This window comes from Delphinapterus leucas, chromosome 5 (assembly GCF_059928025.1).
Source record: "Delphinapterus leucas isolate spDelLeu-1000000601 "Yukka" chromosome 5, BTC_Dleu_Yukka2, whole genome shotgun sequence".
Lineage (NCBI taxonomy): Eukaryota > Metazoa > Chordata > Mammalia > Artiodactyla > Monodontidae > Delphinapterus > Delphinapterus leucas.
Genome location: NC_143133.1, coordinates 71,631,285 through 71,658,897, shown reverse-complemented (window position 1 = coordinate 71,658,897; position 27,613 = coordinate 71,631,285). Strand labels below are relative to the sequence as shown.

The 27,613-nt window shown below is 39.8% G+C and overlaps 1 protein-coding gene and 1 long non-coding RNA gene across 8 annotated transcripts in view; one reads left to right on the top strand and one right to left on the bottom strand.

The window, feature by feature from the left end:
• Positions 1-27,613, top strand: part of FRYL (FRY like transcription coactivator) — a 293,278-nt gene that overhangs the window by 31,732 nt on the left and 233,933 nt on the right. For 6 of the 7 annotated variants that reach the window (XM_089911907.1, XM_089911905.1, XM_089911906.1 and 3 more), the window contains exon 1: positions 17,674-17,850. The exons of the other annotated variant lie outside the window; for it this stretch is intronic. The gene's annotated coding sequence lies outside the window, so the exon portion shown is untranslated. Of the gene's footprint in view, positions 1-17,673; positions 17,851-27,613 lie in introns of those variants that run through there. 7 annotated transcript variants of the gene reach the window in all.
• Positions 17,476-19,039, bottom strand: LOC149749146 (uncharacterized). Its single transcript, XR_016393275.1, has 2 exons — positions 18,666-19,039; positions 17,476-17,665 (listed from the first exon to the last, which is right to left on the bottom strand). It is a non-coding gene; the product is annotated as an uncharacterized LOC149749146 (long non-coding RNA).

Sequence of the window (27,613 nt, the reverse complement as noted above, 5' to 3'; positions counted from 1 at the left end):
TACAAAGGATCATGAGAGATTACTGCAAGCAACTATATGCCAATAAAGTGGACAACCTGGAAGAAATGGACAAATTCTTAGAAAAGCACAACCTTCCGAGACTGAACCAGGAAGAAATAGAAAATATAAACAGACCAATCACAAGCACTGAAATTGAGATTTTGATTAAAAATCTTCCAACAAACAAAAGCCCAGGACCAGATGGCTTCACAGGTGAATTCTATTGAACATTTAGAGAAGAGCTAACACCGATCCTTCTCAAACTTTTCCAAAATATAGCAGAGAGAGGACCACTCCCAAACTCATTGTACGAGGCCACCATCACCCTGTTACCAAAACCAGACAATGCCACAAAAAAAGAAAACTACAGGCCATTATCACTGATGAACATAGATGCAAAAATCCTCAAAGAAATACTAGCAAACAGAATCCAACAGCACATTAAAAGGATCATACACCATGATCAAGTGGGTTTTATTCCAGGAATGCAGCGATTCTTCAATATACGCAAATCAATCAACGTGATACACCATATTAACAAATTGAAGGAGAAAAACCATATGATCATCTCAATAGATGCAGAAAAAGCTTTTGACAAAATTCAACACCCATTTATGATAAAAACCCTCCAGAAAGTAGGCATAGAGGGAACTTACCTCAACATAATAAAGGCCATATATGACAAACCCACAGCCAACATCGTTCTCAATGGTGAAAAACTGAAACCATTTCCACTAAGATCAGGAACAAGACAAGGTTGCCCACTCTCACCACTATTATTCAACATAGTTTTGGAAGTTTTAGCCACAGCAATCAGAGAAGAAGAACAAATAAAAGGAATCCAAATTGGAAAAGAAGAAGTAAAGCTGTCACTGTTTGCAGATGACTTGATACTATACGTAAAGAATCCTAAAGATGCTACCAGAAAACTACTAGAGCTAATCAATGAATTTGGAAAAGTTGCAGGATACAAAATTAATGCACAGAAATCTCTTGCATTCCTATACACTAATGATGAAAAATCTGAAAGAGAAGTTAAGGAAACACTCCCATTTACCACTGCAACAAAAAGAATAAAATACCTAGGAATAAACCTACCTAAGGAGACAAAAGACCTGTATGCAGAAAACTATAAGACACTGATGAAAGAAATTAAAGATGATACAAACAGATGGAGAGATATACCATGTTCTTGTATTGGAAGAATCAACATTGTGAAAATGACTATACTACCCAAAGCAATCTACAGATTCAATGCAATCCCTATCAAACTACCAATGGCATTTTTCACAGAACTAGAACAAAAAATTTCACAATTCTTATGGAAACACAAAAGACCCTTAATAGCCAAAGGAAACTTGAGAAAGAAAAACTGAGCTGGAAGAACCAGGCTCCCTGACTTCAGACTATACTACAAAGCTACAGTAATCAAGACAGTATTATACTGGTACAAAAACAGAAATATAGATCAATGGAACAGAATAGAAAGCCCAGAGGTAAACCCATGCACATATGGCCACCTTATATTTGATAAAGGAGGCAAGAGTATACAATGGGGAAAAGACAGTCTCTTCAATAAGTGGTGCTGGGAAAACTGGACAGCTATATGTAAATGAATGAAATTAGAACACTTCCTAACACCATACACAAAAATAAACTCAAAATGGATTAAAGACCTAAATATAAGGCCAGACACTATAAAACTTAGAGGAAAACATAGGCAGAACACTCCATGACATAAATCACAGCAAGATCCTTTTTGACCCACCTCCTAGAGAAATGGAAATTAAAACAAAAACAAACAATTGGGACCTAATGAAACTTAAAAGCTTTTGCACAGCAAAGGAAACCATGCACAAGACGAAAAGACAACCCTCAGAATGGGAGAAAATATTTGCTAATGAAGCAACTGACAAAGGATCAATCTCCAAAATACACAAGCAGTTCATGCAACTCAATATCAAAAACACAAACAGCCCAATCGAAAAATGGGCAGAAGACCTAAATAGACATTTCTCCAGTGAAGATATACAGATTGCCAACAAACACATGAAAGGATGCTTAACATCACTAATCATTAGAGAAATGCAAATCAAAACCACAATGAGGTATCACCTCACACCGGTCAGAATGGCCATCATCAAAAAATCTACAAACAATAAATGCTGGAGAGGGTGTGGAGGAAAGAGAACCCTCTTGCTCTGTTGGTGGGAATGTGAATTGGTACAGCCACTATGGAGAACAGTATGGAAGTTCCTCAAAAAACTAAAAATAGCACTACCATATGACCCAGCAATCCCACTACTGGGTATATACCCTGGGAAAACCATAATTCAAAAAGAGTCATGTACCATAATATTCATTGCAGCTCTATTTACAATAGCCAGGATATGGAAGCGACTTGAGTGTCCATCAACAGATGAATGGATAAAGGTGTGGCACATATATACAATGGAATATTACTTAGCCATAAAAAGAAACGAAATTGAGTTATTTGTAGTGAGGTGGATGGACCTAGAGACTGTCATACAGAGTGAAGTAAGTCAGAAAGAGAAAAACAAATACCATATGCTAACACATACATATGGAATTAAAAAAAAAAAAGGTTCTGAAGAACCTAAGGGCAGGACAGGAATATAATACACAGACATAGAGAATGGACACGGGGAAGGGGAAGGGTAAGCTGGGACGAAGTGAGAGAGTGACATGGACACATACACACTACCAAATGTAAAATAGATAGCTAGTGGGAAGCAGCTGCATAGCAAAGGGAGATCAGCTAGGTGCTTTGTGTCCACCTAGAGGGGTGGGATAGAGAGTGTGGGAGGGAGACACAAGAGCGACAGATATGGGGATATATGTATATGTATAGCTGATTCATTTTGTTATACAGCAGAAACTAACACACCATTGTAAAGAAGTTATACTCCAATAAAGATGTTAAAAAAAATGTTTCATGTGGTAAGAAAAGGATTGTCTAATGAGAACCTACTGTATAGCTCGGGGAACTCAGTGCTCTGTGGTGACCTAAGTAGGAAGGAAAATTCAAAAAAGAGCGACTATATGTATACATATAGCTCATTTACTTTGCTGTACAGTAGAAACTAACACAACATTGTAAAGCAGCTACACTCCAATAAAAATTAATTAAAATAAAAAAAGCATTGTCATGACAGAAAGACCAGCATTGGTTCCTTAAGAAATTTCCTAGCAGCCCGAATTACCTAAATGGTGGGATTTACAACCATCACGGCCATGATAGTTGGGGGCTCAGCCTTAGCCTTACAGGCTCTAAAAACCAATGTTGTTAACATTCAAAGAATCCACACATTTCTTAGGACTGGGCTTACATTACCTAAACTCATAGTAATGATGTAAGAACCATAAAGGCAATTTATTAGTTTATAATGAGAACTATAATCATCATAAGAATTGGAATATATGGGACTTCCCTGGTGGCACAGTGGTTAAGAATCCTCCTGCCAATGCAGTGGACACTGGTTCGAGCCCTGGTCCAGGAAGATCCCAGATGCCGCGGAGCAACTAAGCCCGTGTGCCACAGCTACTGGGCCTGCGCTCTAGAGCCCATGAGCCACAACTACTGAGCCCACATGCCACGACTACTGAAGTCTGCGTGCCTAGAGCCCATGCTCCACAACAAGAGAAGCCACCACAATGAGAAGCCTGCACACCGCAAGGAAGAGTAGTTGCTTGCCGCAACTAGAGAAAGCCCACATGAAGCAACGAAGACCCAATGCAGCCAAAAATAAAATAAATTTATTTTAAGAAAAAGAGAAAAAAAAGAATTGGAACATATGAAGTCTGTATAATCATACATCCGTGCAGGTAGACCCTCATAAGAAGCTATGTCAATAAGAAGGTTACTTGCTGAACAGGGATTGGAGACACATTACAACATAATGATTAAGACTCAGACAGACTTGACTTCAGATCCTGAGTCTGCCAGTGACAAGCTCTGTGACCTTGCGCAACTTACTTAAGCTCTGAATGCCTTAATTTCCTCATTTTAAAAATGGGGATAATAATGGTTCGTACCTGCAGAAGATGTCTTTTGTGATATCTTCACAGGTCACACTGGCTCACTTCCTCTAAGAATAACCACCTTCCCTCCCTCCCTCCTTCCATAAATGTGGGCCTCTCATGTCTATGTTTTACAGTATGATCTTGTACCACTATCCATAGGGAAATGAATGAGGGGGACTCCTCATTTAGGTGTGGCTAATCCAATTCTTTCTCTCAGGAACTTGCAGTTTAGACCCAGAGATTCTATCCAGTCTGGTCTATTTTCTTGAATGAGGTAATGTAAACTTGGGACCGGAGGCTACCTATCCATGTGCTGCCAGAGCTAGTTGAGGCTGGCCTGCAGAGGAAGGGAGAGGGGAATAAAGCAGACTTGCCAAGAAAAGAAGAAACCAGGGCCATAGACAGCAGAGAAAGAGCCTGGGGCAGTGCCTGCTGGCTCCCTGTTCCCAGTCCTTCAGAGGTTCAGTGGCTTTACCTTTTATGGAGACATCCCTGTGTTCTGTCATAAAGCTTTTCTTCTTGCTTAAGCTAGTTAGGGTTGTTTCTGCCATTTGCAACAAAAGGGCCTTGACCAGTAAAGCACTATGTTGTATTTTTAAGATGTCAGTAGGTTAAGACATGTAGAGGCTTCCCTGGTGTTCCAGTGGTTAATACTCTACACTTCTAATGGTTGCGGGGAGGGGGCTGTCCCTGGTTGAGGAAGTTCTGCATGCCACACGGCACGGACAAAAAAAAAAACCACGTAGAGCACCCATAATAATAGTGTTCCTGCCACTGGGATTGACAAATTGATTCCTTCAGTCATGGCGTCCACCCTCCATAAGGGCTTGGATGAAGGTGGCCTCAGTTTTCTGTGACTCTCCTATTTCTCTGCCTTTATGGATAACCATCCCCATCCTGATGGACTCTTGTCTTTTTTTAGATATGATGGCATATTTTATCCTTTTCAGACAAGTCTGGTAGGGTTGGGAGCCATTCTCTTTACGGTGACTTTGGATTTCTCCTCTCTGATTCATGATGTGTTGGTTTTCCAATGAATTTCAAGAGGACCTTTAGACTCCCCTCATCTCCAGATTCCTTAAGGACACTTCAGTGCCGTCTCCAAACACTGACAATAGTTTGTGGCCCACTTGACTTGTCTGTTCATGGGTATTGAATAAGCTGAGAGGTCCTAACCACTCTGTTGGCTGTCTCATTTTCACCCTATTCAGATTCATTTGCAGGTTTCTTAGGGCAGTTCACAGGGGCTGCAGCCAGGCTTCTCTAGCTCAGTTGTTCTCAATGCCTTCATGATTAAATACTGCTCTCTTGATTTCTCTGTTAACCTTCTTGGACCCTGCTTTTCTGAGACCTTTCTCTGTGATGTACGCAAGGGCAAGGAAGGAATCTGGGGAATCGCATATAAACCAATTTGATCAAAGATTAGAGAATAGTGGGAGATGGTGCTAGACAAATACATTGGGGTCTCTAATGGGATTGCCATTAGAAACAACAGCCTGGATTCTCTGAGGTTGGCAGAATCTCCATGTCAGGAAAGGAATGAACTTGAAGGCCAGGTGCTTTCTCTCTGGCCTTCACTCAACCATGACTGCTGACTCCATTATGCCGACGGGGGGAAGAGCTCTCCCATTAGCACTGCCACTTCAGACTTGCTATTGCCACCATTTTTACTGCTTTTGCTGAAAATTCTTCAGTCACAATTTCTCCAGTGTGAAGGACACTTTTGATGTCAGTACCATTTGGAGTCCAGAACAAACTGTTTTCTTACTTGCATGAAAATTACCAGGCTGACATCGTACAGACTAAAAATGTTCACATAACAGGACTTCTATAAATAGATTCAAAATACTAAATTGGGGCTTCCCTGGTGGCGCAGTGGTTGAGAGTCCGCCTGCCGATGCAGGGGACATGGGTTCGTGCCCCGGTCCAGGAGGATCCCGCATGCCGAGGAGCGGCTGGGCCCATGAGCCATGGCCGCTGAGCCTGCGCGTCAGAGCCTGTGCTCCGCAACGGGAGAGGCCATAACAGTGAGAGGCCCGCGTACCGAAAAAACAAAACAAAACAAAACACAAAATACTAAATTGTGTGGAGTGAGATTTCACAACAGCCATCAGATATCTACATATGGTTTGTAAAACTTGTCTTATGGAAAATGTGACCTGCTAAAGTGCTGGCCCATGGAAAGTTGAGGATTTTCTTGAAGGGAAAATACCCACACATATAAGATTTACATTGCTTCATTGAGTGAAACATCATAATTCCCTAAAGGTAAGATGTCTCTTTGAAGGCCAATTTAGAATACTGTTTGGTTATTATGGACTTTTTCTGTGTTAAAAGAGTAATTTACTGAAATAAGATTTTATTTTTTTTCAGTAGATTTGTAAAAATATTTGCTATGTTAGTACTTTTATTATATGTAGAAGATAAGCACTTTCTGTTGTGGTAAACATCCTGAGAAAATGACAAATCAGTTACATATTATTTTGCTGCTTGAATTTGAGCCTCTGCTTCTCTGTTATCATATTACCAGTGTGGCTGCTTGTCCTTTACATAATTAATATAGTCTATGTCAGTTGTTAATACACTAACATTCAGGCCAAATTAATACAGAAAAGTAGTAAAACATGAATACTTTTATTTGGATACTTCAAACAAAAAAACAGACACTAGTCAATAGATGACTAAATATCAAGATAATTGTGGCAAAGCTATTTTTAAATGTATCAGTATGATTGACCAAATTCCCTATTTCATTTTGCTATAGATGACCTCATAGGAATATGTATTCATCAACCTTTGTATTTTTATTATTATTTCAGTTGGTTAGCAGGATTACTATATCTGTGTATCTTTATGTGGTTTTTGCAGTACCTAGGAACCACCTGGAAAATAGGGAAGTAAAGTTAAATTTAGAAGATAAACCTTTGAAAAGATAATGGAATAGGGCCTGAACCGAGGCTATGGTTCCACAGAACCCACATTTTTCATATCTTTCTACCTCCTCTTTTCCCCTCACTCTTTCCTGAGAGTTTACCTGATAGTACATTTCATTCTTTTTTTTTTTAAATCAGGCAATGCTTCCAGCTATAGCAAATTGTGGTATGTGTACCAAAACCTTCTCTCTTTACCTTGGAAAAAGCAATCAGCTTTAATTTTGAATCAGATTTAAAGGCAGAACAGAGGGGGAAAAAAAAGCTTTTTTCTGGAATCCATTATGGAATCCAAAGTGCTGTCCATTAGGTTTTTCCTGAACTTTTGATGTACTAAATTACAAGAGTGAAAAGCAGTTGAACTTTCCCAAGAAAACGATGATGTAATTGGTAAAAGTGGGCCCCACTGGATGCAACCAAAATAAATATCCTTTTTTTTCCTGAATGCTGGCAAAAAATGATATTGCAAAAACTTAAGAAAAAGTGATTATTGTCTTAAATGCTGGCAAGAGAATTCTTCTGAGGGAGAATTTCAAACTGTCTTTGTTTTGGAAGAATGCCTCAGTAAGTGAGATCCTGCGGTCTTGGTCATCAGCTGGTGACAAAAGCTTTAGAGTGGAGTCAAAACTGCTTTGTTTGGGAATTTGCTCGATAGGAGGAGAGAAATTCTTGGCTACTGAGAGAATGTCGAGAAAATAGGGGAGGGAAAACGGCTGGTTGAGAGGGTGAATATGACCCAGGGATCATGGCAGAGGGCTATGAAAAACCACTGGTGGTAGGTGGCTGAAAGGAGCCTAAACAAGCGAGTATAATAAAACACTACTTTGAACTGTTTGCAAGGCTGTGCCTGATGGGACTGCTCCCTTCAACTCCCAGCTCTCCTGTGAAATCTACCACTCTCACAATGTTTCCCTACTCCCTTGGTTTTCTTGATAGTGGAAGAGCTCAAAAGTGAGTCTTCCAGGTGGAAGAATGAGCCTGGAGGCAAAAGTGGTAACAAAATCCTCCATCCCTTACCTCTGCCCTGGTAATTCACAGGGGAAGGCTTTTGGATGAAGAAAAGGTATTCAGGCTGATTTTCTAAGTCTTTAGGAGCCAGATGTCTCCAACTGACATCTTGGTTTTATGGGAGGGAATGTATTTGTTTCCTTAGTATAGGTTTGGGAGATAAAATACAGGATGCCCAGTTAGATTTGAATTTTAGATAAACAGGGAGGGCTTTTTTTTAGTGTAAGTATGTACCAAACATTGCATTGGGTATATTTCTGTAGCAATGAGTACTCTCACAAGGTACCCAAGGCAGTCACCTTGCTGAATTTGGGGCTCATTCCCAGTACAACACAGTATTACCTCTTGGGAAAGAGGCTAGGGTCTGAGCCAAGGCTATGGTCCCGTAGAACACACTTATTCATTTCTCTCTGCCCCTCTTTCCTCCTCACTCTTACATCTCTCCTACAGTTCCTTCCCACGAGTTGTAAACTCAACTGGGCTGCAGCAAGGGAAGAAATTGATAGGCAGCCCATAGTTAAGTCTCCTCTTCCATAAAGGGAAGATAATAGTGCCTACTTATGGGGTTGTTATGAAATTCAATCTTTTAATACAGTAAGTCCCCTACATACAAACGAGTTCCGTTCTGAGGGTGACTTTGTAAGCCCAATTTTTTCATAAGTCCGACACAGTTAGCCTAGGTACCCAACTAACACAACTGGCTATATAGTACTGTACTGTAATAGGTTTATAATATTTTTCATACAAATAATACATAAAGAATAAACAAACACAAAAAATAAAGAGAACAGGGGACTTCCCTGGCAGTCCAGTGGTTAAGAATCCACCCTTCCAATTCAGGGGGAGTGGGTTCGATCCCTGTTTGAGGAACGAGATCCCAAATGCCAGGCAGCGTGACCAAAAAATTTTTTAAAAAATAAAGAAAACATTTTAAATCTTACAATACGGTACCTTGAAAAGTACAGTAGTACAGTACAATACTTGGCATACAGGGGCTGGCATCGAGTGGACAGGCAAGAAGTGTTACTGACTGGAGGAGGGAGAGGAGGTGGGAGATGGTACAGCTGAAGGATCGTCAGCAATAAGAGACGGAGGGCAAGCTGCAGTTTCACCCATGCCTGACGTTGATGGCACAGGTTCTGGTCCCTTGCTGGATTCATTCTATCCACCCTCTTGAAAAAACAATCCCGTGATGTCTGGGTAGTCGCTCTTTTTTTCTCGTCATAGATGACACGGTAGCACTGGATTGCATTCTGAACAGCTGCTGCAACCTTCGTGTACCGTTCTACGTTCGGGTCCTGTGCCTCAAAAACTAACAGTGCCTCCTCAAATGAAGAAAATCCCCTTGCCATTTCCTGCGTCGTGAATCTCTGTGTTGCTTCAGTTACTTCTTCCTCTTGTCTCCGTCCTTTCTCTGGGCCTCCACTTCCATCAAGTCTTCATTAGTAAGCCCCTCGTGTTGCACAGCAAGGAGTTCAATGAAGTCGTCCTCTTGCAGATCTAGTTTGAAATAAAGATACGCTACAGGATGCGTGCACGTGACAATGTACGCCAGACACGTGAACTAACTTATGTGACTGGACATGTGGACACACGTTCGCATCTTTGAAAGTTCGCAACTTAAAGGTTTGTATGTAGGGGACCTATGTACATTAAAATATTAAGAACATACGGTAGCTAGTGGGAAGCAACCACATAACACTGGGAGATCAGCTCGGTGCTTTCTGACCACCTGGGGGGTGGGGTAGGGAGAGCGGGGCAGAGAGGCGGGAGGGAGGAGATATGGGGATGTATGTGTGTGTGTGGCTGATTCACTTTGTTGTACAGTGGAGGCTGGCACACGGTTGTAGAGCAATTGTACTCCAATAAAGATGTTAAAAAAATAAAATAAAGCTTATGGACTTACAATATGAAAATAAATAAATAAATAAATAAATGTTAGCTGAACTGTCAAAAAAAAAAAGTACATACTTGCTATTACTATTTTACTAGATAAAATAGTAGTGTTTGACTCTAGGACCTAGAGTCTAGGGTCTAGAAGCCTTTGACTATTGTAGTCACCATGGCTTTCCCTCATTAATTATTCTCCACACTATAAAGAGTGATCTTTCAAAACTGCAAATCTGACCATGTCGTTGTTTTGACGTAAAGCCTTCAAGGTTTTCTAGGGCTTTGAATAAAGACCTACTAGGCCCTGAATGCTTTTTCTTTTCTTTTTTTTTTTTTAAATGTCGAGCCTTCTTCTAATTTATTTATTTTTATTTTGGCAGTGTTGGGTCTTCGTTTCTGTGCAAGGGCTTTCTCTAGTTGTGGCAAGCGGGGGCCACTCTTCATCATGGTGCGCGGGCCTCTCACTGTCGTGGCCTCTCTTGTTGTGGAGCACAGGCTCCAGATGCGCAGGCTCAGTAGTTGTGGCTCACGGGCCTAGTTGCTCCGCGGCATGTGGGATCTTCCCAGACCAGGGCTCGAACCCGTGTCCCCTGCATTAGCAGGCAGATTCTCAACTACTGCGCAACCAGGGAAGCCCTGCTTTTTCTTTTAAAAACTATTTCGTCAATTTAACTCCCTGCCTCTCTTCCTTTCACTTTGTATTTTCTAGGCACACAGATTTTTGAGTGCCATTAAGGTGGCCTACATGATGTGCCTTCTGCCTGAAATATTTCCCTTCTCCCCACTCCCACTTCACCATGTCAGTTCATACTCATTTCCCAGTCCTTGTCAAAAGTGAAGCCTCCTCTGACCTCCTAGTCTAGATTACAGGTCACAGTTTCGAGCACCCTGTACTCTTCCTTCATAGCCACTAATTACAGTTTCTAACTATATATTTGTATGGTTATTATATCATAAGCTCCATGAGGACAGGGACATTGTCCATCTTGTTAGCCATTATAGTCCCCAGGTCCAGCATAGTACTGAACACATATTAGGTACTCAACCAAAAAATATATTTTTTAATGAATTAGGGTTATATTAGACCAGCAGTCAGCACTATTGCCCATAAGCAGATCTGGCCCACTACCTCTTTTTTAAAAAAAAAAAAAATATTTATTTATTTTTGGCTGCGTTAGGTCTTCGTTGCTGCGCACAGGCTTTCTGTAGTTGCAGTGAGCAGGGGCTACTGTTCGTTGCTGTGTGCGGGCGTCTCATTGCGGTGGCTTCTCTTGTTGCGGAGCACAGGCTCTAGGCACGTGGGCTTCAGTAGTTGTGGCACATGGGCTCAGTAGTCGTGGCACATGGGCTTAGTTGCTCCGCAGCATGTGGGATCTTCCCGGACCAGGGCTTGAACCCGTGTTCCCTGCATTGGTCGGTGGATTCCTAACCACTGTGCCACCAGGGAAGTCCCCCTTTACCTCTTTTTACATGGCTTGCAAGCCAAGAATGGTTTTTATTCTTCTAAATAATTAGGACAAAATAAAAAGAAGAATGATATATCTTGACACATGAAAATTAAATTCCATTTCAGTGTCCATAAATAAAGTTTTATTGAAACATAGCTCTGCATACTTGTTTATACATTCTCTATGGCCACTTTTGCGCTACAGCAAGAGTTGAGTAGTTGTGACAGAGCCCATAGGGCCACAAAGCCAAAAATATTTATTATCTGTCCCTTTACGGAAAAACTGAGCTGACCCTTTTAAACAATAGTAATTCTGGGCTCTGGGGCACTTTGTGTTCAAAAGCACCTGCAGGTGGCTTTTCTCAATTGTTAACAGTTTGCTTCTGTTGCTGAAACAAGTGATCTATTTATTTTGCTTAGTTGGAAGGATTAATTAAGGAGACTTTCCTTTGTCCTTTGTTTTTCTGCTTTTCTATCAACAGACAGAAACCCCCAAAGGCGGTCAGTCATATGGTAAACTCCTTTGCCAGTGGTATGATGGCGTAACTATTTCCCCCCCCAATCAGATTTCCCGGTTTTTCAGATAATTCATGAATTCCTTTCCCAAATGAGATAATGAGTTGATAGGTGGTAATGAGTTTAAATAGAGTGCCTACATTTTCCCTTCAGCTTTCCTTCAACTCATAAACAGGGAATGGATTAAAAAATGTTTTCTGTTTTCTTATAAATGGACTATATCCCTTTCCAGTTACAAATTCATACTTACCAGAGCAACAGTTTAAAATACACATTAAAATCTAACAAGGTTTTAAGATAGTTTCGAAGTGATTTCACCATAGTACTGGATAACTGTCCCAACAGGGACAGATGAACTGTTCATTCCTTAAAATAATTTAATTTAAAAATCTAATCTGAAAAGTAACCATTGTTTATGCTCTTGGCTGCTGAATTTAAAGATATTTTTAGTGACTAGACAATATTGTAGAGTAGACAAAGATATTTTAGAGTAGACAAAGAGGATTGTAGTGAATATAGGTGTGGTTTTTTTTGCCGCACCAGGCAGCTTTTGGGATCTCAGTTCCCTGACCAGGGATGGAACCTGGGCCCTGGCAGTGAAAGCAAGGAGTCCTAACCACTGGACCGCCAGGGAATTCCCTAGGTGTCTTTCTTTATATCATGCCTTTTACTTCTGAGAAGTTTTTTGTGAGTGGAAATAGATCTCATTTGAATAATATTCTAAAAGTTCTCTCAGAGTAATTCACTTATAAAGTCAGTATTTAATCCTTGATTTATCTCTTCTTTAAATTCATATTTTCACACAATGAATCTATTTAGAATGGAAGTCCCCTTGTAATGATAAAAGGAAAGAAAAATGACAGAATACTAACATACCAGCAGTAAAATATTTTGGATAAAGTTAAAATCTTATTGATAAAAGTGTCACAATTATGAAGCTTTTAAATGACCTAAAATAGGTATAGAATTTGAATGCAAAATAAATATAATATTTTATTAATGGAAGATGATCTAATATACATTATCATATATTCCGTGAAACAACAAATCAATTATTTGACCCAGTTTAGAAGATGGTATTTCTAGACCTTTACCGTGGCATCAGATTTCTTCTACAAGTTGCTTAGCCATTATGAGCCATCCCATCATAAAGAATTTATATCTGATTGGGTTGCACGATTTAAAAATCACTTTTATATATAAATAAATAAATATATTTAAATATATATTTGAATTACCCTAACACAAACATTTCTCCATGTGCTGTAGTAGGCTCATATTAGCATTACAATAACTGTGACGCAGGATAGATACTATGATATTCATTGATGGTTATTGGGCACTTAACCTAAATTTTTGGAAGCTCAGAAAATATGTTATATGGGTAAAAAAATTTTTAAAAGAGCACTTGAATTTTTATCGTTTGACTCATTGACAAACAAGGGGGAACTTTCTAAGGACTAAACAATGGTTCTTAAAGAGTGGTAAGTTTCCCAAAAGGAAAGGAGGGAAACTCTGTAAGATATGGTAGATGCAAAAAGGAATTCAGGAAGCATTTTGCAAGGGCCTCCAGTAACAATGAGAGTTTCTCTACAAATATCCTGGCAGGAAGCTAGCAAGTCAGTTAGTGATGATGCTCTAACATTTACTCATGGGTAGAGTGAAAATTAACAAAAAGTCACATAGTTTCTCCTCCCCTCCATAAACATTATGGAGGGAAAAAAATCTTAGGAATATTTTCATTTCTAAGCCATCTTTTAAAATAGATGAAAAAGAGCATCAGATCAAGTACTGTGAAATGCAGTGAGTATTCTGGACCCAACTGGAGGTTTGTACAAGTTCTTTTATTTATTTATTTGGTTTCATCGGGTCTTAGTTGCGGCACTTGGGCTCCTTAGTTGTGGCATGGGAACTGTTAGTTGTGACATGCATGTGGGATCTAGTTCCCTGACCAGGGATCGAACCTGGGCCCCCTGCATTGGGAGTGCAGAGTCTTATCCACTGCACAACCAGGGAAGTCCCCTGTATAAGTTCTTTATAATGTCAAATTTATTCAGAGGACTTTCATTCTGAAGTTATAACCCAACCAATTTTTGGTTTTCAGATATTCTTGTTTTATGAAACAACCTTCCCAATTTTGGTGTTTGTTTTTTTTTTTTTGCGGTACGCAGGCCTCTCTCTGTTGTGGCCTCTCCCGTTGCGGAGCACAGGCTCCGGACGCGCAGGCTCAGCGGCCATGGCTCACGGACCCAGCCGCTCCGCAGCATGTGGGATCTTCCCGGACCGGGGCACGAACCTGTGTCCCCTGCATCGGCAGGCGGACTCTCAACCACTGCGCCACCAGGGAAACCCCCAATTTTTGGTTTTAAAATATTCTTATTTTATGAAATAATGGGGAGAATAGATAGCGATTTATTTATATTTATTTTTATACCTTTGCTTCGCAAAATAAAAAAGTTGTTAAACCTATATCAGTTACCAAAAATTCCTTGCAAATTTTACTGGTCCATGAAATAAAAAAGCCTGGGAACCAGTAATCTAGACTAATTGATGAGATAGATTTACAGTAAAATATTAAATAATTAGAATATTCCTAGAATAGTGTTCTGGTTAATTAGATTTTCACATTGTAGGTTAACCTTTTTGTCTCATCCTTGCTCAGTCAATTTGACATGCATTTACTGAAAGCTTTCAGTTATGTCAGGCATCATCTTAATCAGAATTATATACATATATAGTAGAAAAATAATTAAATCAGGGAAGGGGGTGCAATCAGAGAAAGCTTCACAAAAAAAGTAAAGCTTCTTTTGGGTTTGGATGGACAGATGGAAGCATCCTCCAGGTGAGCATGGAGCGGAAAGCTATTCTACACAAAGGGACCCACATGCCCCAAAGCACTGAGGCTTGAAAGAGCAGAATCATTGATATCTAAAGAGCAGCCATTTCAAGTGTCAAATGAAGGAGTGGCCAGAGAATAAATCTGAGAGGTAGCCTGGAGTCAGATTATAAAGTGATTTGTATGTTTTGCTTAGGTGCTTGGACTATATTCAATATGTGCTTGAAGAATCTTCGAAGGGTTTTAAGTAGGAGAGAATTGGAAATCTTTTAAAAAATATATTAGTATCTTTTTTTTTCCTGCCTAAGTAGAATATACTGAACATAATTGAACCTTTTACTGATAACTGAAGATCTTTCGGTGATCTTCTCAATGAATATCAGTTCTCATTTTATAAAGGAACACATTGAAATATAGAAGGTGTAGGACTTCCTCCTCTTGAGAGACCCAGGAGATATTTTTTGAAGTTTTCTTTATAAAACGAATTACTGTGAATGTATTTTGTCTTAATTTGTCTCATTCTTGTTAATGCTAATAAAGGTCTGGGGAAAGATTTTGGTTGACAGCTTTTACTGACTGGATTTTTTCTTAATTTTACTATGGAAAATCACAGATTAATAGATGGTATCCACCTACATGCTGAGTGAGGGGTAAAATTGTGCCAGTTATGGGTAGAATTTGGAGAGTCATATTCATCAATTTCCCCCCTATTGTTTACTCAACACATAATAGTTACTATATAAACCTATGGTGAACTGAAAAGAATTTGCAATATACATGGTAACATTTTTTTTTTCTGAGGAAAACTGAATTACTGGCTTAACTGGTAGTTCTTTGATATGGTTTACCTTTATATATAAACAAAGGGAGAATAAGTGATCATAACGTGTGAAATTTCACCTTTAAAAGAGTTTAACAAAGATCTATATACAAGGATGTTGAAAAGCTTTAGTCAAACTGGCACATTGGGGGAATATTTCTTTTTAAAGAATGGGGATCTGGCTTAGAGATGGAAAACAAAGGTAGGAGACATAAAGTCCTTCTGAAGGGAAAAGTGCAAATTGACAGTTTCTCCAGGGTTAGAACTGCAGCTTTGTTCAATAATACTGAACATTCTTAAGAATGACCTGCATATCCATGCTTGCAGATTTCCTAAATTCTTCTTCAGTGTGAAATACCAATAGCAGTATTAGTACCAGGAGTCTGGGTGTATGGGCTAAAAAGTAATAGGTAATCCTATTGTGGGCAAGTATGAAATAGAGAAAAAAATAATATAAATTATATTTGTAAGGTGATGATCTCAACGTGGTTGGTTAGGTGTGACAAAGGGAATCTAGAGGTTACTGTAGACAGCCTTCTGGAGTTATGAGCCCAATGTGCTAGTGTAACAAAATAATCTTGGCCTCATAAAGCAAGTGATTTACAAAGAACTTGAAAACCTTGCCTAGATCTTGATTTTAAAAAAATACCTTGAAGGCCATATAAATATAATCCAGATATTTCCTTATCTCCTACTAGAAACACCTAAACCACCTACAACGTTTCCCTTTTCTCACTCTTCCATATTTATGGGTATCCCCGGGAGATTTTTCCCCTGAACTCACGGAAAAGTCCTATCGACTATCGATGTTTATTCCCCCTTTTCTGGTATAAATCCCTTCCAGGGTACTGCTGAGCCTTGTCACTATCTTGGCATCATTGGTTTCCACTGGGCTCTCACTGCAAATGCACTAAACATCCTGAGGTCCAAAGTCTCTTGAAGTTCATTGGCAAAGAGGGGCAGAACATTTAACCATTTACCCCTAACATTCACAGATGGGTACCAAAGCACTTGAATACCCAGTTTTAGTAGGTACGACACTTTTGGTTCTTGCAGTTCCCATGGGAAACTGGGGAACTCCTAACACGGACCACACCAGGCTGCAGCAGAATTCCTCCTCTTTCATGCGTGAGGTTTCGCGGCAGGGTTAAGCTTCCGGTGCCAGACTGCCCCATTCTCTCAAGAAATAGACTTCTGGTGCCCGCTTGGGCTCAACCTGGGCTCCCCCCGGCACAGTTCTAGCAAGGGGTATGGACTTCAACTTTGCAGGCTGGCATGGTGGGTGGGCATCTATTCAATCTTTTCAGAAGAGTAATTTAGCTCTCGTGACAAACCCCGAGATAACAACAGAGGACGTGAATTAAACGGAACTTTTAATGGAAGCGATTTAAAGGGTTTTTTTAAATGAATGCGGGACAAACAAGGACACCTCTAGGTTTACAGATACTTTTATTAAAGCTCTCTGGAGTAGCGAAATGCAAGTGGGATCGACAGGAGGAGTAGAGCAGACGGTGAGTGAAAATTTGTTGAGTACATCTCAGAAGTTAGTACTAGAATTTCAGGTATTCTCATTCTAACCACTCCATTCAGTAGACCGAAGGATGAGATTCCGCAGTATCCCAGCTCCAGTTCCCGATATATTACTCATCTGGAGAAGATTTTGAAATTTTCTCTTCTCCCTTTCCGTCTTTCTCCAACACAGGCTGTGAGTTTGTCCACCACCCCTACCAATATTTAAAGGGAAAGGCGCTTAGAACAAGGCAAAATAGGGGGGAGGACTTTGCGGCCGTTTCTCAAACCCGTAAAGAGAGAGAGCGATAATGGTAAGGGGCGTGCAGACTAACTCCTTCCTGCCCAATCAGGTGCACAGGAAGATGTCCTTTTACCAATAAAAATAAAGTTCGCTTTCCGGAGGCGGGAGGGTGAGCCTTGACTGCCAGTTCTCCAAAGCAACGATAGAGTAGAAGACGGAGAATGATTAGAGGTAGGACCAACCCAGGAAAGGGGGCGGGGTGAAGGTGGGGGTAACTCTGAGCGGCGGCTGGACTGGCGAGTGCGATGCGACAACTGCTGTTCCTGTAGTAGTGTTTCTCGCCAATCAGGAAAGCTAGGGAGTGGGCGGGGCGGGGAAGAGGTGGGAAGAGCTCGCAGCACCGCCGGGCGCCCGTCGGGCTCTGGGGGGAGAGAGAGAGAAATCCGGTTAAAATCAGAGTCGGAGGGAGGTTTAACCACAGATCGGTTCCGATCGGATTATTCCTTAAAGGGGACGCGCCATTGTCAAGAGAACGGAGCCTGGGGCCCGAGGGCGGGGACCGGCGGCGCCTGAGGAGTGAGGCAGCTGCACTTGGACTGGGGACGGGTAGGTGTTGCCTGGGGAAAGGCGCTTCATTTCACTTTCTCTTCCACCCCAGGGGTAGGCGCCGGGATGCCCGCCGACTGGCGGCCACAGCCCTGGCGGGAGACGAGGTCGCCGGCCCTCGCTCGCTGCCTTTCTGATGGGAGTCGAGGGGGAGGCGGGCCAGAATGGCTGGCAAGCTGCGCCGCCCGGGCCAAGACTCATAACGGACACTTAGCCGCGGCGCAGCCCCCGCCTCAACCGAAAACCCGCCGGAGCGGCAGCGGGTCCTCGGGGAGCGCCGCGCGCCCGGCTCCCCGCGCGCGCGCTGCTTCCTTGCGCGCCCCTTCTCCCTCGCGCGCCCCATTCCGCTCGCGCGCGCCGCGTCCTCGTGGACTCGCGGGAGCCGCCCCGCGGGGAGGAAGGCGGCGGCGGCCGCGGCGAGGCGGAGGGAGGTCGGCGGTCACTGCTTCACTGCCCCGGCTAGGAAGGCAGGGCTGAGGAGCAAACTTAGTTCGGCAGCTGGCGGCCCCAGGCGAGGAGGACGCTGAGGACCCGCTGAGCGCGCGGAGTCGCCAGCCCGGCCCAGCATTGTCCTGCTTTTTCTTTGCTCTCGTCTCTCCGCCCACTGCTCGCGGTAGTGGGGAGGGGTGCGGACGCGGGCGCCGTGCCCGCGCCGCTCCGCGCCTTCCGCGCACCCCCAGACCCCGAGCCTACCCGAGCCGGAATCGGCCCCACCGACACCGCAGCCAGCGCCTGCGGGCTGTGGGGGCCAGTGAGTGTCCTTGCAGGTCTCAATCTCCGCACCGGCGCAGGCTCCCTGGGCGCTGAGCTCTTACTTGTAACTTTTCTTTGCCAATTGCTGGAAGTTGTGGCTTCCGGGCGGCAGGTTCTTTGGACAAAACCTTAGTTTCTAGCGTTCTGGAGAGGCTTATTTCTACGGAGAAATGGTTCTTGATCGCTGTCGGTGTTTTCCTCTCATCCCAGTTTCATTTCTCGGCACCTAAAATCGCTTATCTCGTGGATTTGCATTGTAAGGGAGCATTAACCTCTCTCAGGTCAAGATAATTTGAAAAGAAAAAAAAAGGGAGCGGTGCTGATGACGAGCTAGAGCTCTATATAGAGCCGAATGCGCCTTAACCTTTGAACTGTGGAAAGTATTACCTCGACTTGACTGGCGGAGCTTCTTTTGGAAGGAAAAAAAATTGCAAAACGAAACAGAACAAAAAACTCCAGGTTGCTAGGGTCTATAGGATTAGGAAAAAAATAAACTTTTGATAAAAGTAAAGTTAGTTTTGTAACTGTTCTGCCCAGCAGATATCTCCGTAGGCATTATAATTAGTAACAGTAACTTGTACTATTGATAAAACAAATGTAAGAAGTTTTTTTCCATCTTGAGCACTGCTGCTATTCTATATCTGTCAATACTTGCTAAAGAAATTATATTTAGAAATAGTACCTCCTTGTTAGAGACCTTATTTAGAAAAGGAATGTTCTCATGAACATTCATTTTTGACAGTTTCTTCTTGTGCAGTACTTTGTAGAGTACTTGCATGTGCAAGTTACAACCCTATAAACAAAGCTGCGGTGTGTGTGTTATTCTGTAGTCTTTTTTTGGCTACTCATTATCAAAGATAGCATTCCATCCTGTCTTTTCTTACATTCTGAGTTATTTTGTAAAATTACTTCTCTAGAAAAGTGAATTTTATTGGAACCTCTGGCCCAGCGGGTTTTTTTTTTAAGCAATACTAACAACTTTCCAAAGTGTTCATTGATTATATGAGTGGTGTGCAGCATTATAACATAAGTTCACAGGCTCAGCAATAACAACAGAGAAGCTGTACTTTTCTAAAATCTAAAAGCCAATTTCAGGTAATAATATTTGAGAGATACTTGGCTCTTCCTATAGAATTTAGGAAGTGTAGACACACAAACACATGATCTTTCGTAGTAATCTTGATGGTATCTGGCGTTGTTACACCTAATATCCTCCTTCCTCCTCTTCTCTTTGATCCTCTTCTTTGATAAGTATGTCAGGCAGGCCTGCTGGCATAATCGTCTTTTCCATCTCAGAATAGTAAGTAGAAGATTAAAACAAGCTTCCAAATTTCTAATTTTGTTTACTTACCAGCTTATTTAAACAATAGAGGAGAGAATTCCTGAACTTTTAAAAGATCGCATATAAAGAAAACACTCGGAAAGAATTATCTTTGAACTATCTAGGCTATGTTTCCTGGAAAACATATTTTTCCTGTGTGCTTTTCACATTGTTTTAAACACATTGTCCTAAATATACACATAGCCAGGGAATTTCTTGAATTGTGAACTGTCCATTGAGATCCCTGGGAACTAGGACCGTCCTCTGTTTCTGTGCAGATTCACTGTGTCACCTAGTACTTTTCTAGTGCCCAATTAATGTGTTGACTTAGGTCTTTGTGACAGAAAACGATAATGTTCTATAGAGGCTGCCTTAGAGGCTTATATATTTATTTTTTAAAATAAACACCTTTCTGAGCAAGTTACACCAAAGAATAGCAATTGGTTTAGTGTTTGAGGGAAGATATATTAATCTAGGTGCTTTTTGTTCTGTGTACAAAACTGTGATTTGTTTATAATATCTGTTCCACGGACATCTTTTGTGATGGTGATTGTTTCTTGTCCCAATTATTAGAATTAGGTTTAATCTGTCAACATCTGTTGAGTACCCATTTATTTGAGGAGTTTTATGGAAAGGTAAAGCAGAAATGGATGACAGTCATTGCTCTCAAAGGTATGGAGTTTAATGGGAAGATGCAAAATTATCATCCATAGGGAAAAGATAATGTGTATCCCATTGCAGTAACAGGTGCAAACTAACAGTGACACAGGATTCATGCCAAAATGGTAAAGGAATAGTGGAATGATAGAAGAAACTTAGGTGATGTGGGAAAGTTTTCATTGCTTTATGTAGCAAATTTTATAATATATTTTTTAAAAATTAAAAAAATAAAGTATGTTTGGGGTGTATGTTCACTACTTGAACTATTTTTAATCTATAAAATATTGGGGGGGGCAGAGCATGTACTCTGAATTTCACCTATTGTTACCTCATCAGAGGGATCATCTATATAACCCAGCTCAAATGTCACCTTGTCTGCAAGCTCTCCTGTTCTCCTGATCCGAAGTGATGGCTCTTTTCTCTTGCTCCTGTAAAGTCCTTTTACAGCACAAGCCATGCTCTGACTTACAGTATAGTTATGTGTGTATTTATTCATTAGCTTGTGGATTTTGGTAAAAACCATTAACAAAAGTTGGAGCCTTCCCGCCCGCCCCCCCCCAGTCCCTTTTACTGTTGCCTAAAGTACTTGAGCAGGTTTGTTATTATTACCCCAATAGAGTCTGTAAAACCACAAGCAATAAAAAAGTTCATATTGTTTTGTTTGGGGAAAGAGTATATGAGTGTTTAAAGGAAGAACCAGTTTTTTCCTTATCACCAGTTTCACATGCTCATTGTAAAATATTGTTATGAAGGAAATGTATAATTTAGAAACTAAATATCCCCTCTAACATTGCCCCTATCACTTTATAACTATTAGTAATGGTTTGACTTTTAATTCCAGGTTTTTTTTCCCCTTCTTTTTTTTTTTATTACCTTCAGATAGGAGTGCCTTAAACTATCATACTTGAGTAAGTTATGTTTACTGGGAACGGAGAAAGGTAATCAATTTTTATACACTTATTTATTTTTTATTTTATATAATAAAATAAATAATTATTAATTTCTCCAGGCTCAGTTATTATGGTTATGTTACCTGTTCTTGAGAAACAAGGCTCCCACCAGTATTTCTGTGTTCAAAACATAGTCTATGATTTATAGACCATTAGAATCATAATCATTTCAAAAATGGTCAAAACCTGTGTCCCTGAACACTTTAAGTATCTTTACGCTAAAATGTTTTTGGAGTACATACCGTAAGCCTAATCTCTTCTCATTTCTTGATTCTTCTCGTCTCTAGAGAGCATTAAAAATTGCTGCGAGACTGCCAACTGGCACTGCTCACAGTAGCCCCTGGAGGAATGTAGGAAGATATTTGTTTCTCATCAGTTCACACGCAGAGGTTTTACTCTACCCTTATGTTGCTCATTATAAAAAGAGAGCTACAATTTAGGCTGATGAAGGAGGTGATAAGATTCCGTTGTTCTGGGTGCTTCTTTAAGCCAGCCCAGGTGGGAAAAAGTTTTCCAAAGTTTCCTAAATAGAAAACCCAGCTGCAAGCAGCCAGGGCTAATCAGGTGAGAAATCTCCGTTTATTCAGCAAGTTTTTATTGAAATCTACACCTAATTTGTGCACCATGTAGGCACTGAGAATAGGATGATGAAGTCTGTCTGGACCCCAAGCTATGAGCTCCTCTGAGTAGGATCCTTAAATAGACAGCGTGGTACATGTGGATGAAAGGTAGCATACATGACGTGTACTTCTAGGTGATTTGTTATTCACCCTTGTTTGTTGTTCTGTATAGCTTCTTTCAAAGTATCCTAACAAACAAACCTGGTATTCCATAGGAGGTGGGTTGGGGTCCTGGAGCCTGTTAAAGTAAATCTGTGAGCTGTAGAATTTTTTTTTTTTTAATTTCAAGCACTGCTATTCCTGTGAGGCAGAATATTTCAGAAATTCTGCAGATGTTGATGTGTCTTTCCTTATACCCTACAAGGATCGTCCATTTCATAGACCACCGTTATGACACTGTATCTGTATCCTAGTAGGTAATTCACAGTTTACTGATAGAGTAGTAACACATTCTTTTAAACTCAAAATGCTATAATAAATAGATAGCTTTATCAGGATTTTTTTATGTTATGAAAATAATTCTTTTGAAAAATCACTTGTATTAAAATATAGTGTGAAGTATTTCTAACTTTTACAAAATGGACTACCTCCTTTCCCTGCAAGCCTGTTCTGTTGCTCGATCTTTGTATTGGTGGGGAGAGTCAGATTGTTGAGAAAGGGGCCGTGTAGAATTGTCAGTGATGGAGTCAACCAGGCTAGGAAGAATATCTGACCAAGGATACATCCTATGGAGTTTGACCATAATGCAGCAAGTGTGATTTGTCGAGTTTTGAGAAGAGTTAAAATTTTTAAATGACAGCTTAATTGAGATATAATTTACATGCCATACGATTCACCTATTTAAAGTGTACAAGTCAATGGTTTTTAGTATATTCCGGAGTTGTACACCTTTCACAACCAGTTTTAGAACTTTTTCATCACCCCATCACCTTCCTTACCTCCCTTCTCAGCCCTAGGCAACTGCTAATCAACATTCCATCTCTATACATTTGCTATTCTGGACATTTCATATAAATGAAAGATAACATTTTAATAAATGTGCATTCCTGTGTAAATCCGTCCCTCTAATGCGCATAAATCCTAGGAGTACAGAGGGTCTTTTCATGACCCTCGAAGTTTAGAAAGATTTTCTTTAAGAGGGAATTAATCTAAATCCTTATTCTACCTAAGCCTGGAGAGAAATGGGAAAAGAGATTTTTTTCCCCCTATAAAAATCATGACTCATTTTGAAAGAAAGAAAGAAAAAGACTCATTTTGGTGACACTTTTATGTTTATTTAATCATTTGGTGACTCTCTACAAGTAAGTAATTTGTCTCAAGTTCTGTATACTGGACTTAAATAAAGGACGGTACTTTGAAAGAAGTTGAAAGTACTTGGTAAGTTCTAATCATTGCTGAATGTAACTTGATGTTTACCTTATTGGTTCAGAATATATTGCGCAACTTGTCATTTATTTGATCAGAGATAGTGCTGCGTAAGTTGATTGTGATGAACTTGTATTGCCCCTGCACAGTGCTGAGACCTTGTAAGCACTTAATAAGTGTATATTGGTTGCCTCACCACTATGATCATAGATATTTTCATCAGCTCTCTAGTCCTTATTTTCTGTCTCATAGTAATAATAGCAGCTACAATTATTGAGTGCTTACTAAGTAATAAGTTCTTTATATGTACTATCTTTTAAAGTAAAAGGATGCAATTTAGTTTTGAGAATTTTCTGTATCTCCATTGATTGTAGTTTTACAGGCTTCTGATCATTTTTTTTTTAAGATTATTTTGAATGACCATTTTTGATCAAACCTAAGACACTTTGATGCCACTGCATTCTTGAACTTTTAGGAAATGTCAATATAAAGTTTTTACCAACTGAATGTTGCTCTTGGGTGACAGCAGTTGTGAGATACATTTCTATTTTAGAACAACCATACTTCAGAGAGGTTGAAGTGGTGGTGGTAGTGTTTTTTTAAAGGGCATCTGGGAATTGAAGAAGGGGATATTAGTTTGTTCATTTACTGCAGTGCAGCTTCATTTTTTTAGGCTGTAAAACATTCACAGATACGCCTTGTTGCCTGAATCAATTTCAACATATTTCAACTTCTCAGGACTCCTTGTTTTGTTTTGTCCTCTTTTGTGTGTGGTTTTTTTTTTCTTTTTTTTGGGTGTGTCTATATTTCATGGTAACATTCAGATGTGATGTAATTTAGTTCAGTACTAAAGAATGCTGGAAAGATAATTTAAATGTGATTTTCAGTTTTCTTCTCCATTAAAAAAATTTAAGATGGATAGTGCTGTCTATAAATACTAGTAAAAAAAAAAAATTACTTTGGTGGTTCCATTCATGTGCCTTGGGTGTCAGTGAACTCATCACAGTGTATTTGCAGAATCTCCAGCCATTAGTCTCCTCAGTCAGCAATATACAGACCACCATATTTTGTTCATTTGTTGGTGAAACCATTCCTTTCTAAAGCATGTTTGGTTTTGGGGAGTAGATTTGCTTATTACTTTATTGTTAACTGTATCTCTTTGTTTGCTCTCATTACACTCACCTGTAGTAGTTTACTCACCTTTCTGATTTGGTATTTTCCGTGTGATATGAGACTAGAACCCATAACCACTTGTTGAATGGTGGATAAAAATGATACAAGGTTCTGGGTGAGAAACTGAAGAACTTCCTGTGCATGGAGCTTTAGTGCTAGGACCTTGTTGTGTTGGTTTTTACTGCTTAGAAGTAAAAGGTGGTATAACAGGGTGGTATATTTAACTTCCCCTGAATAATGGATCTCTTAAAATTCTGTCTTATTAAGTCTAACTCAAGTGGATGGAGAATAATTAAGTGAATGGAAAATAATTCTTTTCTGGATGTCTTGATAGTCTACTTCGTGTGAGAACCCAACCCACAGCTTGAATACCAGGATACCTGTATGCATTGGTATATTGTTTGCTGCAATTCGGAACCTAATACAATACCATGAGCAGAAATTAGAGGCTTTAAAGAACTGTGAGGTTGCATATAAAATAGCCACATGTGCCTGTTATCTTGATATTTATATTTAAACAGGATCTTTTGCTAATCTATTTTCTTTGAGGTAAAATTGTCTTTGTAGATGCACTTTTCTGTGTTTATGTTGATGGTAACTTAGGCTGTGTATTGTATTTAATATTCCTGGCAATACTGAATCCATAGTATAGTTTCAGTGAATACTGGTTAGAGTTTTAGTCATACATTTCTTTATGGTTATTTCACTTTTTCCTGTTGTAGAACTCATGGAGTCATAATATTTAAGAGCTGGACTGTTCTTGGGAATGATCTAATATGACTCCTCCATTTTGTAGACGAGGATGAGATTGTGACTTGTTTAAACTATGGATAAAAATTGAGTTCTTTTTGATTCTCAATCCCATGTTTTTCCTGTTCTGGCATATGCTTGCCCAAGTAAAAAATGTAAAAGATAGAGTCTTAGATTATTGTAGCCTCTGTAACAGAGGTCTGCAAAAGTTTTATGTCACACTCCAGCAGCATAAAAAAATGTATCTGCATTCCCAATATGTGTATGTTTGTTGTAAACTATGTACTATAATATTATGCACATAAAAAGACATTAACAAAAATAATGAGATAAAGATGAAAAATATTTTAGAACAATTTAAAATGTATTATTTCCATGTTTTTGATTCCACCTAAAATCTTAGTAATTTTAAAAATAAGTATGATTGAATGTCTTCACTTAAAAAAAACTTTTTATTTTGAAATAATTATAAATTCATGGCAAGTTGCAAAAATAGTACAAGGAGTCCTGTGTAACCTTCATTCAGTGTCCCTCAGTTGTAATATCTTATATAACACAACATATTTATAACAACATTAAACCAGGGAACTAACATTGGTACAGTACTGTTAAGTAGCCATATTCAGATTTCATGTTTTTTAATGCATTCATTCATGTGTATGTGTGTGTATAGTTCTATGCAATTTGATAACATTTCATGTCTGGATTCATTTAACCACCACCACAATCAAGATACAGTACTGTTCCATCACTGCCAAGAACTCCCTTACGCAGCTCAAGGTCTCCTCCTTCCCCACCCTCCCCACCCTCCTCACCCCTATTTACTGGCAACCTGTAATTTGTTCCCCATCTCTATAATTGTGTCATTTTGAGAATGTTACATAAATGGAATCATACTGTATGTAACCTTTTGAGATGGACTTTGTTCACCCAACCCAGTGCCCTAGAGAACCATCCGAGCTGTTGTATTTATCAGTAGTTCATTTCTTTTTAGTGCTGAGTAGGGTTCAGTGTATGGATGTACGACAGTACACAGTATGCTAACTCTTCACCTGTTGAAGAGCATAGGAGTTGTTTCCAGCTTTTGGCTGTTACAAATAAAGCTACTGTGCACATTTGTATATAGGTTTTTGTGTGAACATAAGTTTTCATTTCTCTGGTATAAGTGCCCAAGAGTGTAATTGCTGGGTTGTATTGTAAGTGTATGTTTATTTTTACAAGAAATGGCCAGACTATCTTCCAGACTGGCTATATATTCCCAACAGCAATGTATGAAAGAGCCAGCTTCTCTACATGCTTGCCAGAATTTGGTTTTGTTCACTGTTTTTAAAAAATTTTAGTCATTTTAATAGTTGTATAGTGATAGCTCATTGTAGTTTCAATTTGCCTTTCCCTAGTGGGCAAATTGTTTCCCTAATGAGCAAATTGGGTTTTCATTGTTGCGTTTTGAGAGTTCTTTATATATTCTAGATATAAGTCTTGTGTTAGATATGTGATTGGCACAAATTTTCTTCCCATCCGCAGCTTGTCTTTTCATCCTCTTAACAGGGATTTTTTACAGAGGCAAGAAAGTTTTAAATTTTCATGTAGTGCATTTAACCATTGTTTTTTCTTTTATGATTGTTCTTTTGGTGTCATGTCTATGGACTGTTCACCTAGTCCTAGGTCTCAAAGACTTTTTTTCCCTGTGTTTTCTTCTAAAAAGTTTTATAGATTATGTTTTACAAGATAATCACATTTTTACCTTACAGCTTTTGATAAAGCACTGGTATTGGTAACAGGCAGTTGTCAGCTCTCCCATTTTCTTGTTGCTTGCTTGTATTTTGCTTATTAATATTATGTTTAGTCTGGCTTTCTTTGCAAAAATCTTAAAAATCCATCCATGCGTGATATCATAATTCTCCTGAGATCTGCAGATCTACTTACTTGGGCCCATGCGGGCTGCAGCATGTTGTGATCTGCTGAAAGTGAACAGGTGAGGACATCACAAACAACCCCTCCAGGGTGTGAAACTGCTACCTCTCCCTTAGGAGACTTTTAGCTACTGCAATACTGTGGGTGTAGTCAGCGTCACAAACAGAAACCCTTCTGAGTATCTTAAGCTAGAAGAGATTTCATACAAGGTATTAGGTGCTTACAGAATTGTCAGAAGGGCCTAACAACAGGTTTTA